The 15,084-nt window shown below is 41.9% G+C and overlaps 1 long non-coding RNA gene across 10 annotated transcripts in view; it reads right to left on the bottom strand.

Moving 5' to 3' along the window:
* LOC144324288 (uncharacterized) overlaps window positions 1–14,167 on the bottom strand; it is a 146,472-nt gene extending 132,305 nt beyond the window's left edge. For 4 of the 10 annotated variants that reach the window (XR_013389808.1, XR_013389805.1, XR_013389806.1 and 1 more), the window contains exon 1: window positions 14,023–14,166. This is a non-coding gene — a long non-coding RNA (uncharacterized LOC144324288). Of the gene's footprint in view, window positions 1–14,022 lie in introns of all 10 variants that reach the window. The other 6 variants (XR_013389802.1, XR_013389811.1, XR_013389807.1 and 3 more) reach the window with 4 other exon arrangements.
* Window positions 14,168–15,084: the final 917 nt, after the last annotated feature.

The raw sequence follows: 15,084 nt of genomic DNA, 5'->3' as shown, positions 1-15,084 counted from the left end.
CTGAAATTCTCCCTCCCTCTCCCACCCTACCTCCCCACATTTGCATGCGCACTCTTTCTCTCTCTCTCTCCAGATAAATAGATAAATCTTTAAGAAAAAAAGTCTTGATACCTGTGTAGGTCAGACTTCCTTGAAAGCCAAGGGTTTCTCTAGTTTGAAGATGAAAAGTAGGGAAGTTACTCTGGTATTTGAAAAGAAAGAATTGACTACAGTATGAAAAGCCAAGGAGAAACCTCCACTGGAAAAGACTATTAAGTCTAGGAGGCAGTTGCTATGACAACAGCCCATCTCTCCAAAGAAGACCCCAGAATACAGGTTCCACCTCCCCAAGCCAGAGTGCTGGAGTGAAATACCACCCGACAAGAAGAGACGAATGGTGAAGTTCAGTGATGGGGTCATAAAGAGAAATGAATTATCCCAGAAATGAAGAAATGCCATCTCCATGGCATCCCATAGGCTGCTCCAGTGTATCAGTCCAAGGCTGAAGAAGACAATTCCAAAGCAGCCATCATGGCAAGTATAGAGATAAGAAGCAGCCATGGATGGGAGTGCCACAAATATTCACTGGTTGGAAACTGCTTTCACATACTATTATGCACACAGTGCCTTCAAGGTGTTTATGACAATCCAAAGTTATCTCATTTAGTTTTCTATCTGTCCTCCATACTGGACTAGGGACATGAGATCCTTGTCTGTTTTGTTCACTTCTGAGAATAATGCCCAGCTGACATTTGAACAATGAGAGAGTGAGCAGGCAAGTAAGCAAGTGTACATGGTCTCTCCTCAAACTGTAATGAGATGGATTCAGTTCACCCAGATTAATAGAGGAAGAAAGAAAGCACAGTGATGTCAGTTCATTCAGTTAATCAGTGGTAAGCCTGGGCCTTAAAACCAGAATTCCTGATCCTGATCCTCACATTTGCCTAAAATAAAAAAGACGTAAAAATTGTCCTCATCACTTACTTCTCTCAAGCCCCTAGGACTTACAGATTGTCAGACTCATAGCACAATCCCAGGGCTGGTGGCTTTGCATTCATCAGCTCAGGACTAAAGTCAGCCAGATGCTTTCTCAATCTGTGGGGATCTTTCTTTGCACCATTCTCATAAAGGCACAGCATGGTGAACCCAGGGCCTGAGAAGTGACTTCATTTTGTCTTCGGCATCCCCTGCAACCCTCACCCCACCCATAAAGATGGGCACGCATCACCCTGTGAATGCTGAAGATGCCCATCCAGGAGCTGACACCCAAGCAGATCATGTTCTATAGTCAGAATAGTGTTGCTGGTTGACATTAGAGAAAATAAATTAGATAATATTAAATTCTAAGAGGCCCAGAGGAATAAAGTGACTCAAACAAGGTCACAAGCAAGTTGATCTAGGTAAATTAATTGAATGTGTACTTAAAGGGAAAGTGAAGAAAGAAAAAGAAGGAAGGAAGGAAGGAAGGAAGGAAGGAAGGAAGGAAGGAAGGAAGGAAAGAAAGAAAGAAAGAAAGAAAGAAAGAAAGAAAGAAAGAAAGAAAGAAAGAAAGAAAAGAGAAGAGAAGGAGGGGGAGAGGGAGGGAGGGAGAGGAGGGATGGAGAGAGAGAAGGAAGGAAGAAAGGAAAGAAAGGCAGAGAAAGGATGCAGGAAGAGGAGCAGAGGAGAGGGCAGGGGAGGAAGAAGGAAGAATGGAGGGAGAAAGGTAAGGAGGTAGGGAGGGAGGGAGGATCCCAGAGAGGGGAAAAAAGACAGTATCCTGTGGTACTTCAAGCATTTCAGATTAGTATGTGAGAGAAGAAGCATTTAGGGACATTTAGGGACAAGGGGACCTTCCCAGAGCCTCTCCCACTACTGGCACCAGTGATCACTCCCCTGCCTTCCCCCAAGCAGCTATGACTTCTTGTCAATTGATCCCACTCCATCTCTTTTAAAAGCATCAAGGATTATGCTGATTTATCACCACAGAATGCAAGTCTCAGATATCACAAGGATGCTGTACAAGAACAAGCTAAAAACAGAACTGAATTCTGTGTCTTCCCTCAAAATTCCTAAAATTGGGCAGACACACACACACACACACACACACGCACACGCGTGCTTTGCTCCCCCGGCCTCATTCTTGCCATTGCTGCCAGCAATTCTCAAAGCCCAGCCTAGAGACTCACTGCACATGGGGCTCCCTGGGGATCAACCCCAACCTCATGCATCCGTGGCTGAGCCCTGCACTGCCCTAGTGCACCCTGAGTGGATAGAGCTGTGAGGAAGGGCATCCTCTGTTGATGCTGTCTGTCCTAGGCTCTAGCTGGTGCTTTTACAGTACTGTTAAGTACTATTTAGTATTTAATCTTTCCAACAAGCCTGCAAAAATCCCCTTTTAACAGATGGGGAAATTAAGGCTCAGAAAGACAAGGTACTTTATCCAGAACACAACTAAAAATCTGCCTCTGAAACTCTGCTCTTTTCATTAAACCAAACTCCTAACTCATCATTCTAATTTATTTCAAGCTGAAAACACATAGCTTTCAATTCCCCAAAATAAAATTGGCCATATTTGCTTCAGGCTGGATAATGAAAACTTTAAAATTTAATTTCATCATGGATAATACTAAAATTGCAAATTTGGGTGAAAAAGTCAAGGACCAATGTTAAGACTAATCTCAACCTAAGGGAGACCCCCGTGGACAGAAGACTGAGCACTTGCACATACTCTCAGGAAGAGCCAGAATGTGACTCTTCACCAAATCCAGCAGTATCGCTGGCTCTCAGGCATTATTAGGTCCTCCAAGGTTTATAACAACAGCCTCCCCACACCAGGCTGTGGCTGCATCAGGCGAAGCATGACCAAAGGAATATGAGAGCCTGACAAGGGCTCTCATTACTAACTAGAGAGGATTCAAGCTTGCCTCTGTCTGGAAAGCATCCTTACGTTCCAATGTGCTGTTCTGAGTGGGAGAAGAAAAAGACACAGGGTAAGGGCAAAAGTTCTGGAGTTGGATATAACGCAGGGAACGTGCGTGGGGTGGACTCAACCATCAAATGTCTGCTCATCAAAAAAAGTTATCAGCCAGGGATGCCTGGGTGGCTCAGTAGTTGAGTGTCTGCCTTTGACTCAGGGTGTGATCCCAGAGTCCCGAGATTGAGTCCTGCATCAGGCTTCCTGCATGGAGCCTGCTTCTCCCTCTGCCTGTGTGTCTCTGCCTCTCTCTGTCTCTCATGAATAAATAAATACACAAATAAATAAATCTTAAAAAAAAAAAAAAAGTTACCAGCCATTGACCCAAAGAGATTCCTAGGAGATAAGAGCAGGGCCACTCAATGATTTTTTACCAACCTAGTGGTGCCAGAGACTCACTGCGGGGTAAGCAGGGCTGAAAGATGGTCTCATTCTACTGAAAAGCACCCAAGTCTGAGGCACGCACCAGAATGCAAGTGAATTAAGTTACAAAGAGAAACTCAACCCCACATGGGCCCCCATCTCCTACACTGGCATAATCTTAACCTGCGGCAACTTTTTTATTTGCCGTGAGCCATCCACGTCACAAAGGCCAGAAATGCTCAAAATCTCTTTGATCAGCACTTTCATTGTAGAAGACAGGTGTGAAACCGAATTGCAGCAGAAGATGGCCTGATGAACAGACCAAAGGTGATTTGATGAATCAAAAGTTTAATGGCCTCACCCTGAGAAGAGCCTGGTGCGGGTTGATCACTCAGGGATATTTTGCCAAGGAGACTGCCAACCCCTTTTCCTCCCATTCCTGCAGCTCTGTGAAGGCCAGACATAGTCTAGGAGAGTTTTAGTGAAATTCCTCTCCCCTGTACAAAGCAAGGACCACATCAGTGGCATTTCTCTTCTATGGCTGGGCAATCCTGCTTCAAAGACTACTCTTTTCCCAAATGCCATGGGTCATTTGTTCAGGCTACAGTCAAGTCCTACAGGTCTGGGTACTCTCTTATCTCTCTCTAGTAGCTTATTTATCCCTCCCTCATCCAACATCTGTGGTTCCCACAGAGATCATTTAACTTCCTGAGTTCAGGGTTCAGGTTGGCCCCCCAGGTGCTGATAAGAATATTCTCACATAGAAGAAGAAACTGTGGCAACATCTGAAAAACACATCTAGGACTTGATCTGTCCAGATTATTAACACAAAGTCTCTGTAGTTCACCACATTGGCTAAGATGTTTCTTTAGTGAAATTCTTCAGTGCTTCATTGGTTAGGATACAGGTTTGGCTACTTCAGAAAAAACCCAAAACAATCAAGGTTTTAACAAAATAGAATGTAATTTCTCTTTCACATAATATATATAATATAGGACTAACACCATGGCACCATTTGGGACAAGGGGTTTATATTTTATTGCTCTGCCAACCATAGTCATAATCTTTATCTTCATGATCTAGGATGTGGCCTGGTAATGTCCATGCTTCTATCACTAACGGCAGGACAGAGGGTGATGGAAATTCAAAGTAAGCTTCTTCCATTCATTCCGTTATTTATTTAAAAGATATATTCATTTATTCTAGAGACAGAGAGAAAGAGAAAGAGAGAGAACAGCAGGGAGGGGTAGAGAGAGAAGAAGAGAGAGAATCTCAAGCAAACTCCCTGTTGAGCATGGAGCTCCACCTGGGGCTTGATCCCAGAACTCTGAGATCATGGCCTGAGCTGAAATCAAGAGTCAGATGCTCAACTGAGCCACCCAGGTGCCCCAGCTTCCTCCCTTTAAAGACATGACCTGGAAGACACACACATCACTTCTGCTCACCCCATGGCCATAACTGAGTCTACATCTGAAGTCCACATCCTAGCTGCAAGGCAGACTGGTCTTGTAGTAGTCTTTAGCTGCGCAGCCTCATGCTCAGCTGAAAACTGTGTATGTCTATGTAAAAATGGGAGAATAGATATTGTCTCTGCCCGGATGCTATTATTTCTCCTTTCCACATCTCCATTGCTTTCCCTTAAAGGCCCACGGCTCCTTAATGAGACTTAGTATAGCCTGGTATATAAAATTAAATGAGAAATATGCTGCTTATGGAGAGCAAAGATGTCACATGGATTCAGACATGATTTTAATAAGTCAAAGTTCAATGTCTGTATTGTATCATTCCAAAGTTCAAGATGAGGGGCGTTCTGGGTATGGGGAGCATGTTTGCTTGAGAGATGGTTTCATGTGAGGAAAGAGTAATAAGCAGGAAAAGGAGCTTGGAGTTCCACTGGACAGGGCCCTACATGGCAAGACTAAGGGGACTGCTTTCTTTCTTCATGCTGGATTTCATTTTTGTGTACATGTTCAGGGTTACAGAGCTTCATTGTGTTTCTCTGTAAGTAACTGAGTGTACATAGATAAAAATCTTTAGATCCTATTTGTTCCTGAATAAGGGTCAGCTCTATGCTTGGCTATCATGGACCGAAGTCTATAACCTGATTGCCTACTACAAGCTAGCTCTATCATCATATTTCCTCCATCCTCCCTTTATTATCAGTGAAATGTCCTGTCCTGTTTTTAGCTGAAAAAGCAATCTCTGAGCTCTGGAAAAATAAATAAAATGAAAATGAGATGTAATTATGTATGGTTGCAACCATAACCACAGGCTTGGTTGGTATAAATGTTGCAATATTTTATTGGTCAGCTTCTGATCCACCACATGAAACATTTTTTTTTAATTTCAAACACTTCTCCCCACCTCTATTGACTACATAATCATTCAAACTATTGTTCCCAATGGACCAGAGGGGGTTACGTGTGTGTGTGTGTTTGCAGCATCCAGATAGGAGGGAGGGGTTTAACTAATATATCATTGCCTTCTGTGGAGAAAGAGGGGACATGTATAGTCACCCACTTTAATATTAGTTCCAGCTCATTTTTCTTGACCAGAACACCTCACTTAATAATTAGCTCAACTCTTTCTGTGGCTTCATATATAAACATGCCACATTTCAAAGTACATGAAATAAGTATAGTAAAGTATCTGTGCAGTTTAAGGAAACTGAATTCCCAAATTTTATTCTCTGGGCCTGATTGGGCTCCATTAGCCTTCGGTATTCTTTCAACAACAACAAAAAATTGTCCCTCCCATTATAAAATCCATGTAATAAAGATGTTTGACCAAAAAACAGAGAAAATGAGCTCCCACAGAAAGAAATGAGGAAGGAAGGAAGGAAGGAAGGAAGGAAGGAAGGAAGGAAGGAAGGAAGGGAGGGAGGGAGGGAGGAAAGAAGGGGAAGGGAAGGGAAAGGAAGGGAAGGGAAGAGGAGGGGAGGGGTGAGTAAGGGATATATGAGGAGATCCCCCATAAACACCAAGCTTGAAGGCTCTCCACATGTATGCAAAGGTCACCCTCCCTCCCACAGTAGCTTCTGAAAACATCCACTTCTCTTTTAAATACAAACTGTCCAGCCTTTCTTTCAAAAACTACCCCTCCACAAATAACACATGTGCTTAGAGTTGGTCAACAAAATTGATCATTTCTGCATTGGTCAGCCCATATTTGAAGAATTTACAGGCTGGAAAGGCCCTGGCGGCCAAAGGGGGGAACTTCTGCCTCAAGGAAAGATGGAATCCAAGCCAGGGATTCTTGGCCCCTGTTTAATAGCACATAGAAACCTCAGAGTGTTGGGAAAGAAAAGAAAACAAACAGCTGAAAAATCAGATTTTTCTTTCCCCCTCTGTAGACGTTTTTTGAGTTACAAAAAATCCTTCGATGTTTTGCAAGGTCTTTAGACCTCTAAACAAACCAATTAATAATTTTATGAGCAAATCAACTTGCTTGTCACACAGTAATATAGTCTTAAACTAACAATGACATTTTGGAGCTGTAAACTCTACGTTTGTTTTATGTTGTACACATCCAGATTTTCCTCAACTTCACACATCTAACAATACCTCCCATTGTTTCTAGTTATGTAACATTCAATTTGACAGAAATGTATTGAGGCGCTGCTCTGTGCCAGGCACCACACTAGACTCCAAGGATAACACGGTGACGTGCCCGCATAAAGCTTACAGTCAAACAGAGGACATGGGCTTTAAGCATCAAAGCACAAAGAATTCAGTTTCTTCTGCTATTGCTCTCAAATCTCAAATCAATTTGAATCTAACTTAACACAAACATGCCACTGCCGAGGGCTACCTCCCTCATGGAAGTGGGCCTCCCCGGGCGCGCAGATGGCGAGGTGTGTCATAAGTGTGCTCCTCGGAAGCCGCGATGCCACACCCACTTTGCTCTGCCCTTCATTTCAGGGCACCTGTCCAACCTCCAGCTGCCAACCTGCGCCTCTGCCTACAGGCTTTCCCTGCCTGCTGGAGCGTGCTCTACTAGGTCATTAACTCCCACCACCGCCACCAGCATCAGCCCTCGAGCGGTAACTGGCAGGAGGTGGTGGCCAAATACCCCAGCAACCTTGCGTCTTGGGAAGCACACGGAGAAGGCGTGTTTTCTGCACTGGCGTCCCCAGCTTCCGAAGGAGAGCTAGCTCCCTCCACAGGGTCGGTCTTCTGCTAACTTGCCTGATAAAGTGCCCTTTGCTGGCTGCTTTCCCCTCCCAACTTACTTCCTCATTCCCCTGCAGTAGTTTCCTAGCACATCTCCTACATAATGTACTTGAACTCAGACCCTTGCTCCGGGGTTGCAAAGAGCCTGCCTGATGCATCTCCTTCATAAAGTCAATCAGCATTCAGGGGCAGCTACTGAGCTCCGACTGTTTCATTTTTCTGATTTAATTTACTCATTTTCTCTCTCTTTAAAGAAAGAAAGGTGGCAGTGTCTCCTACACATGGTGAGCTTTTCGAGGCAAGTACACTAAATCACGTGGCCTTTCTTCCTCTGAGCCACTGTGTCGTGAAATTTGCCATCTTGGCCACACAAAATCTCTTCTCTTTCCGCTGACACCTATTTCCTGTTGTTCTGTTCCCTGGTGACAGAGGCCCAGAAGGGGGAGAAGGATAGGAATGGGGTGAAATGAGCCACTGGCATGCCCTCTCCACAATAGGAAAGGACAAATAAGTCCAAAAATCTCATTTTTGAGTGATACAAGAACAAACGACCCTTTATAAAGGTCACATGGAGTCCGCATTCTTCACTCCTCTCTGGAACTCACAAGATCGAACTACATTTCTGTTGTCTCCACAGAGGGGCATTTGCCAAGAAGCCACCGAAGCTCTCTCTTGTTTATTTTAGGATGTCTAACTTAGCAAGAGTCAGAAACAGTTTGATCAATTTAAGTCAGATACGGGGATTTAGTAACGATGCAGGAGCATCTCATAGACCAGCCAAAGGTGTGGAAGAGCAGAGATCCAGTTGAGTTTAGGAAGGATAGAAACCCCTCACAATGGGCTCTGCCCCTTTTCTCTGCTGCTTTCTGTAAACTGACTTAATGCTTCTCTCTCATTAAAGACTGTTTTTCTTCAAGTTTTCTCTAAATTGCTATAAGCAACAAAATCTATATGCTTTAAGGAGAAAGGGATGTTTGAAAAAACCTGGATGTCCTCAGACATTTGGCTGACAGGTACCTACATGACCTTACTGGCTGCTCTCACAGCCACTTCCGTTCTGATTGGTCATAGCATCCACTCAGGTGGAGTCAGTGCCTGGCCATACTATTAACTAAGTATCCTGAAAATCACCCTGATGAACTCACAAAATCATTGAGTGTGAAGAAACAGGCTTTATTTTTTTTTTTAAGATTTTATTTATTTATTCATGAAAGACACACATAGAGAGGCAGAGACACAGGCAGAGGGAAGAGAAGCAAGCTCCATGCAGGAGCCTGATGCAGGACTCGATTCTGGAGCTCCGGGATCACATCCTGAGCCAAAGGCAGACAATCAACCGCTGAGCCACCCAGGCATCCCAGAAACAGGCTTTAGACTGAGCTTCCCAGAGCAACTCCCAGAACCCAGCAGAAGAACTGCCACCAACTCCAGAGCCACTCTGCCTCTCCCATCCATCAATGCCATCAAGATGGAGCCCACTCAGCCAAACTGCTCGCTTACATAATTCCCAAAGTCCCTCTTTGGTTGATTATCTGGTTGGGGTAATCTAGGCCATCATTGTACACTCTTTCTGCAGAGAAAGCTGGGAAGTGTAATTTGGTTTATTTGTAGTTTTTAGAACCCACCTTGAAATGGCAAGATTCATAAAATATGGCATATCAAAATGTGGAAATATTCACAAGATTTGGGCAGGCACACATGACAGTGTTCATTATAACCCACAAGGCAGGGGAAGAAAAGGCCACAAACGATACAGCTTATAGTATCAGCCACTGAAGAAAGACTAGCCTATCTCCAATCTAGTCTAAAAATCCCAAGAAACAGATCTTTGACCCAAACCATTAAGCACCCCTCTGAAATAGTTATAGGGCCATGAAAGAACATGGTTCCTCCTGAGGGAACCACATATGTTTTGGAGTGGAGGGGTAGATAGATGAGGGATGGCAACCTGAAAAATAGAGGTTTGAGGTCATTCAAAATAATAATAAGGTTAGTTAAACACTATGTAAGGGATCACTGAAGGATTCACATTCAAAAATATTTCAGTAAACTGGGTGTCAACAAATATGAATCGCCCAAATAAAGGTGAACACTGGGGGCTCCCTGGGTGGCTCAGTGGTTTGGCACCTGCCTTTGGCCCAGGGCACGGTCCTGGAGTCCGGGGATCGAGTCCTGCGTTGGGCTCCCGGCATGGAGCCTGCTTCTCCCTCTGCCTGGGTCTCTGCCTCTCTCTCTCTCTTTGTCTATCATGAATAAATAAATAAAATCTTTAAAAATAAATAAATAAATAAATAAATAAATAAATAAATAAATAAGAACACTGGGGCAGCCCAGGTGGCTCAGCGGTTTAGCACTGCCTTCAGCCCGGGGTGTGATCCCAGAGACCCGGGATCGAGGCCCCACTTCGGGCTCCCTGCATGGAGCCTGCTTCTCCCTCTATCTGTGTCTCTGCCTCTCGCACGTGCTCTATCTCTCTCTCTCTCTGTGTCTCTCATGAATAAATAAATAAAATCTTTCAAAAAATAGATAAAGGTGAGCACTGGGGAGTAGCAGTCCAAATGAAAAGTAAGCACTTACAAAGATGCTAATCATCATCAGTCATTAGGGAGATTCAAATTAAAGCCACAAGAAGATCCCACTACTCATCCATCAAAATGGCTAAAATTAAAAAGCCAAATACTGGTGAGGATGTGGAATTCCTGAAACATTCATGCTTTGCCGTAGGGAGTGCAGATACTTTAAAAAATAATACAGCATCCAAACCTCCAGTTACAAGTCACAGTGATGAAACGTACAGCATAGGGAACATATTCAGTAATATTGCCATAACTTTTGTGCGATGACAGATGATAGCTACACTTGTCATGGTGAGCATTTCATAATGTATATAACTGCTGAAATCACTGTTATACACCTACAACGAATATAATCCTGTATGTCAACTATACTTCAATTAAAAAATAAATTAAAAAACAAAATAAATTTGAAAACGTAAAAGAATACCATTTGTTTTAAATATATATTCGCCATCCTCCTCTAAGAGAAATGAAAGCATACATCCATATGAAAACATATATATGAACACGCATAGCGGCTTTACTCATAATAATCTCAACTGGAAAGAGTCCAAGGGTCCATCACCTGGTGAAGTGATAAACACATGGTGATACACCCATACTATGGAACGCTACCCAGCCGCAGAAAAGAATAAACGAGTGATACACCCTACAACATGAATGCATCTCAAATGCATTGTGCCAAATGAAAGCCAGTTTCAGAAGGCTACAAACTGCATCTCTTTTATACAAGATTCTTTTGGAAAGGCAAAACCATGGTGATAGAGGTGGTCAGGGGCCAAGAGGTGAGGGAAGGGGATTGACTATAAATAGGAAATTTGGAACTTTAGGGGGTGATGTTCTATACCTTGATTTTGATGGTAGTTATGCAGGTGTGTGTACATTTGTCAAAAGTCATCAAATTGTACATCTGAGATGGACAAATTTTATATCATGTAAATTATACTTCCATAAATTTGACAAAAATAAAGAAAAACAAACTGCTCACCTTTTCCTGCCTTTTCTGAAGTCTTCCATTCTTGTGTGTGTAATGTCTGCAGCATGAGATATCCTTTTTTGAGTTGTGTTTTTTCCAATTGTTACTCCAATCATTACTCTTTCTTACTAAAATGCAAATTCTCTGAGGGGAAGAAGTCATTGAAAACCAACCTAAGCCAGTTTGGTTACAGGCACCATTGGTTCTTTTTGGTAGAAGCAGTAGCTGCTGAAGTTGGAGGATTCGCAGCCTCCTCATACCCTCCGCATCCCGTTATGTTGATGGGGAACCTCAAACCAAATTCTCCCACATATACACACATACTAAGAAACAACTTATTTAACAAGTAAACACAAAGCCTGTTTGTGTATAAAGCCTGTTCTATAAGCCCTGTGAAGTCTAAGCTCTCTACCCTTTGAAATGTTTTGACCACTACCTTATATAAAAGATTTATCTGAGAAAGACAAGGCCACATTCCAGAAACAAGAACCTGTTACCCACACAGGTGGCATTAGGTAACCAGACATTCCTCCTAAACCAATGACTGGATATAAGACCATTTAAGGATCAAATGCCTGTTGCCTGCTCTAAGGATGCAGGATGCAGGCTGTGCTAGACTCTTCTACCCAAATGTTTCTGCTAGTGGCCCTGAAACATTTTCACCCACCTATACACGTATCTCATATTCAGTTTATCAAACTGAGGCCCACTTTTATAATGCAGGCTACTAGCTATTACTCTCACCCACAAAACCCCCTTGTGATATTCACTATGCTAATTAGCGAAGCATAAGGCACTGAGCAAGGTATGGACTGTGTTAGTGTTTGTAGCAGCTGCCTGAACTTCCTGATTAGGATGAAGCTGGTCACGCCCTGGACTGGGTGTTCTTGGCAAGAGCTGCTACCCTTGGAGCTGGAACCAAAACAAATAGCACAAACTTAAGATTCTCTGTCTATGCTGAACTTTTTGGAAGTAAATTACAGACATCTCTCCAAAAACATATCCTCTCTTCCTTTAAACTCTTCATAAAATTTCTGACTTCTAATAGATGCTTAGTAACTGCTAATGACTTAATGTTAAGCAAATTAAGAATCAAGGGTTTTTAAAGGGTCAGGCAGAGAGGAGGGAAGGAAGGAAGTCTCTGGCCTCCTGACACTCCTTGCCTTTGAAGGTATAGACACTCAGCCCTGGGCTTTGCCTCAGCTTCTAGTATAGCTTTTTGAGAAGCTTTTGGGGCCACTCAGCCGTCCCCCCTTTAATTCTTAATTCCCTTAAAAATAAATAAGTAGAACTAGAGAACTGCATGCACCCACTCTACATTCTCCTGGCCATTATACCACAGGCCTAGAACACAGTTGGCCCTCACTGAATGCATTTTGAAAAATAAAAGAAGTAGCACAAAAACACACAGACCTGCTACTTGATTTTGTGGGATGGATAGTAATGCACCATTTATATCCACATGTTTTCTCTACTTTATGTCTAATGGTCATATGTGCAAATTTACCAAATAAATTTCATAGGGATGGCCAACGGGTACAAGAAGCATAGGGTCATACCAGAAAATTGAATTCCTGACCTTGTTAACATCATCTTTTCACTTAATTATTCTTTTGTAGACAATGAGAAGAATATATAGTTTGAATCTTAGGCAATATATTTTGAATCTCAGGCAATGTCATCATACCAGTGAAAGTAGGAAGTCACTTTCAAATATTTTATCAACATTTTTACTCAAAAGAATAAGGACAGAATCATTGAATAAAGCATAGAAGAGAATAAGACAGACATGGAGAAATGTGGAGCATTTAAATCAGACCTTGAAAACCAGCAGCCCAAAAATCTGAACTATATATAGTTCTGTATATATATATACATACACACACATATATAGTTTGGCCTACACAGTAGTGACCCATTCCTTGATTTTAATTTTTTTAATTAGTAGCTGATATGTAAAAATTGGGATATTTCATATGAAGTCAGATCTCTTTCTCATTAAAATATTAAATAATATTGCAATGTTGAGTCACAGCTCTCTCAAGGCCCTGATCCTGAATTTCCTTTAGCAGGATTTCCATCACTTTCGGCACATGTTCTGTTTCTGAAAATTACCATATTTCCCTAATACCCATTTTTAAAAATTGGAACTTGCAATCTTTAATTTCAAGTATATTTTCTGAGACACTATACAAAACAAAATCCAGAATAGCGTTCTAGAACTAACATGGTAAAAATTCCAAACCATGAAAATACAGAACTTATGAGTAAGAACAGAAAAGTTTCAAATCAGGTGCATTTATATTACAGACCAAGGATAAAATACGCTAATGTATTCGTTTTGGTGCATCTACCATAATTTGGGCCTTCAGCCAAATCACAGAGATAAATTTAGAATCAATCAAAACCATTAGGATTATTAGTTCCTACGTAAGAAAAGCAGGATTGATAAACTCCTGCCAAAGCAAAAATCAGTTCTTTGGCCTACGTCTGCTCTTCTACACCATAATTGCAAAATTCCTAGTATGGATACATCACAGCCAGGAAATGGAGATGACCCAAGCTATGAACCAAAAATTGGAAGGGACCGCACTAATTTGTGAAACCCAGTACTGAGCTGAAATCAAACATCATTTTTTTCTAAACTGTGGACTTGCCCCAAAAGATTTCTATGAAAACCAATAAAATTCAATTAAACTGATATGAACTACAACTGAACCAAAGTTTTCTGAAAGTTAAACCAGAACACTAGAGTATATTCTGAACCAAACTAGTATTTTGTTTGTATCTCCTCTGCTAAGTATCTTTAGAGGTCTTCATACTTTTGTCCCGGTTACTATGCATATCAAAACTATAGGAAACATATTGCAATCAGTCATGAACTCTTTCCAACTCTGACAGAAACTGCTAGTTGCCAACCAAACACCCATTCCATTCTATTTCTTTAACAAAACCCAGATTTAGTCAAGAAGACGATCTATCCAACTTTTTTTTCCTCACCTCCCTTGGATCTCCAAGAGTGACCACATCTCAGTTTCAAACTATGAGATTTAAGCAGATGTCAGGTGGAACTCACAGGAAACTTTGTTGCCATGGACCCATTCTATATTCTTCCATCTTGGAATTCAAGTACATAGCTAGAGTTCCAATCATAAGACAAACTTAAAGATGGAAGCTATGCACTAAGATGACAAAACAAAAATAAGGACACGGAGATGCTGATATCCTATGGGTCCATTCCGGCTCCAGACTTCTTTCATATGAGAGTTAAACAACCTTTATTGTGTATGAGCCATTGTTTCGAGGGTTTTCTGTTATATGTAGCTAAATCTTATTCTAACTTATAAATTAAGTATCCTAACACTATAGAAAACAACTCAGTATATCTTTTATTCAACAAATATTCACTAAATATCTACTATGCATCTAGCATGTATTAAAGATACTGACATATTCCCTGCTCTCATGGAACACAGAACACAGAAAATTTGGCTAGATCATTAAATCCCAGACTCAGCTTCATTGTTAACTAATAATGTCTTTGAACTTGGAGAAACTACTTCATTTCTCATAAGCCTGTTTCTTCATATGGAATATGATGAAGCTTAACCACATTTTCTCAGGCCATTCATTTCAAGCTTTCCCATTGTATGATACAGTTGGGTTTCCACAGAAAGTCAATCATTTTCTCACTCTCCACGGAAACCTATCTCACCCTCAGTCTCAGAGGCCAGTAAATACAATCCCAAATGAACCCCCTCCAACCACAGTTAGCAAGTCCAAGGCTAGACGGACGATCAGATTCTCCCTTCTGAAAGTCTGAAATTGGAAGATTTCAATACTGAGTCAAGGTCACATGGAATGGGGGTCAGGGTAGGTGGCATGGCAAACCAGGAGCATGTGTGAACCAATGTTTGGGGAGCAGAGGCACGAGGCAGTAGGGAAAGTTGCCTACATAATGAAGCAGGAACATGCAAAGGAAGAGCAGATACGAAAATCCAAAGGTACCAAACTGGCAGCCTGACAAGGCAGATCTAGTCCTTATTTAGATTCTCATTTGGC

The sequence above is a fragment of the Canis aureus genome, chromosome 11 (assembly GCF_053574225.1).
Source record: "Canis aureus isolate CA01 chromosome 11, VMU_Caureus_v.1.0, whole genome shotgun sequence".
NCBI lineage: Eukaryota > Metazoa > Chordata > Mammalia > Carnivora > Canidae > Canis > Canis aureus.
The sequence above is the reverse complement of the archived record's forward strand: the minus strand, read 5'-3'. Positions and strand labels throughout refer to the sequence as shown.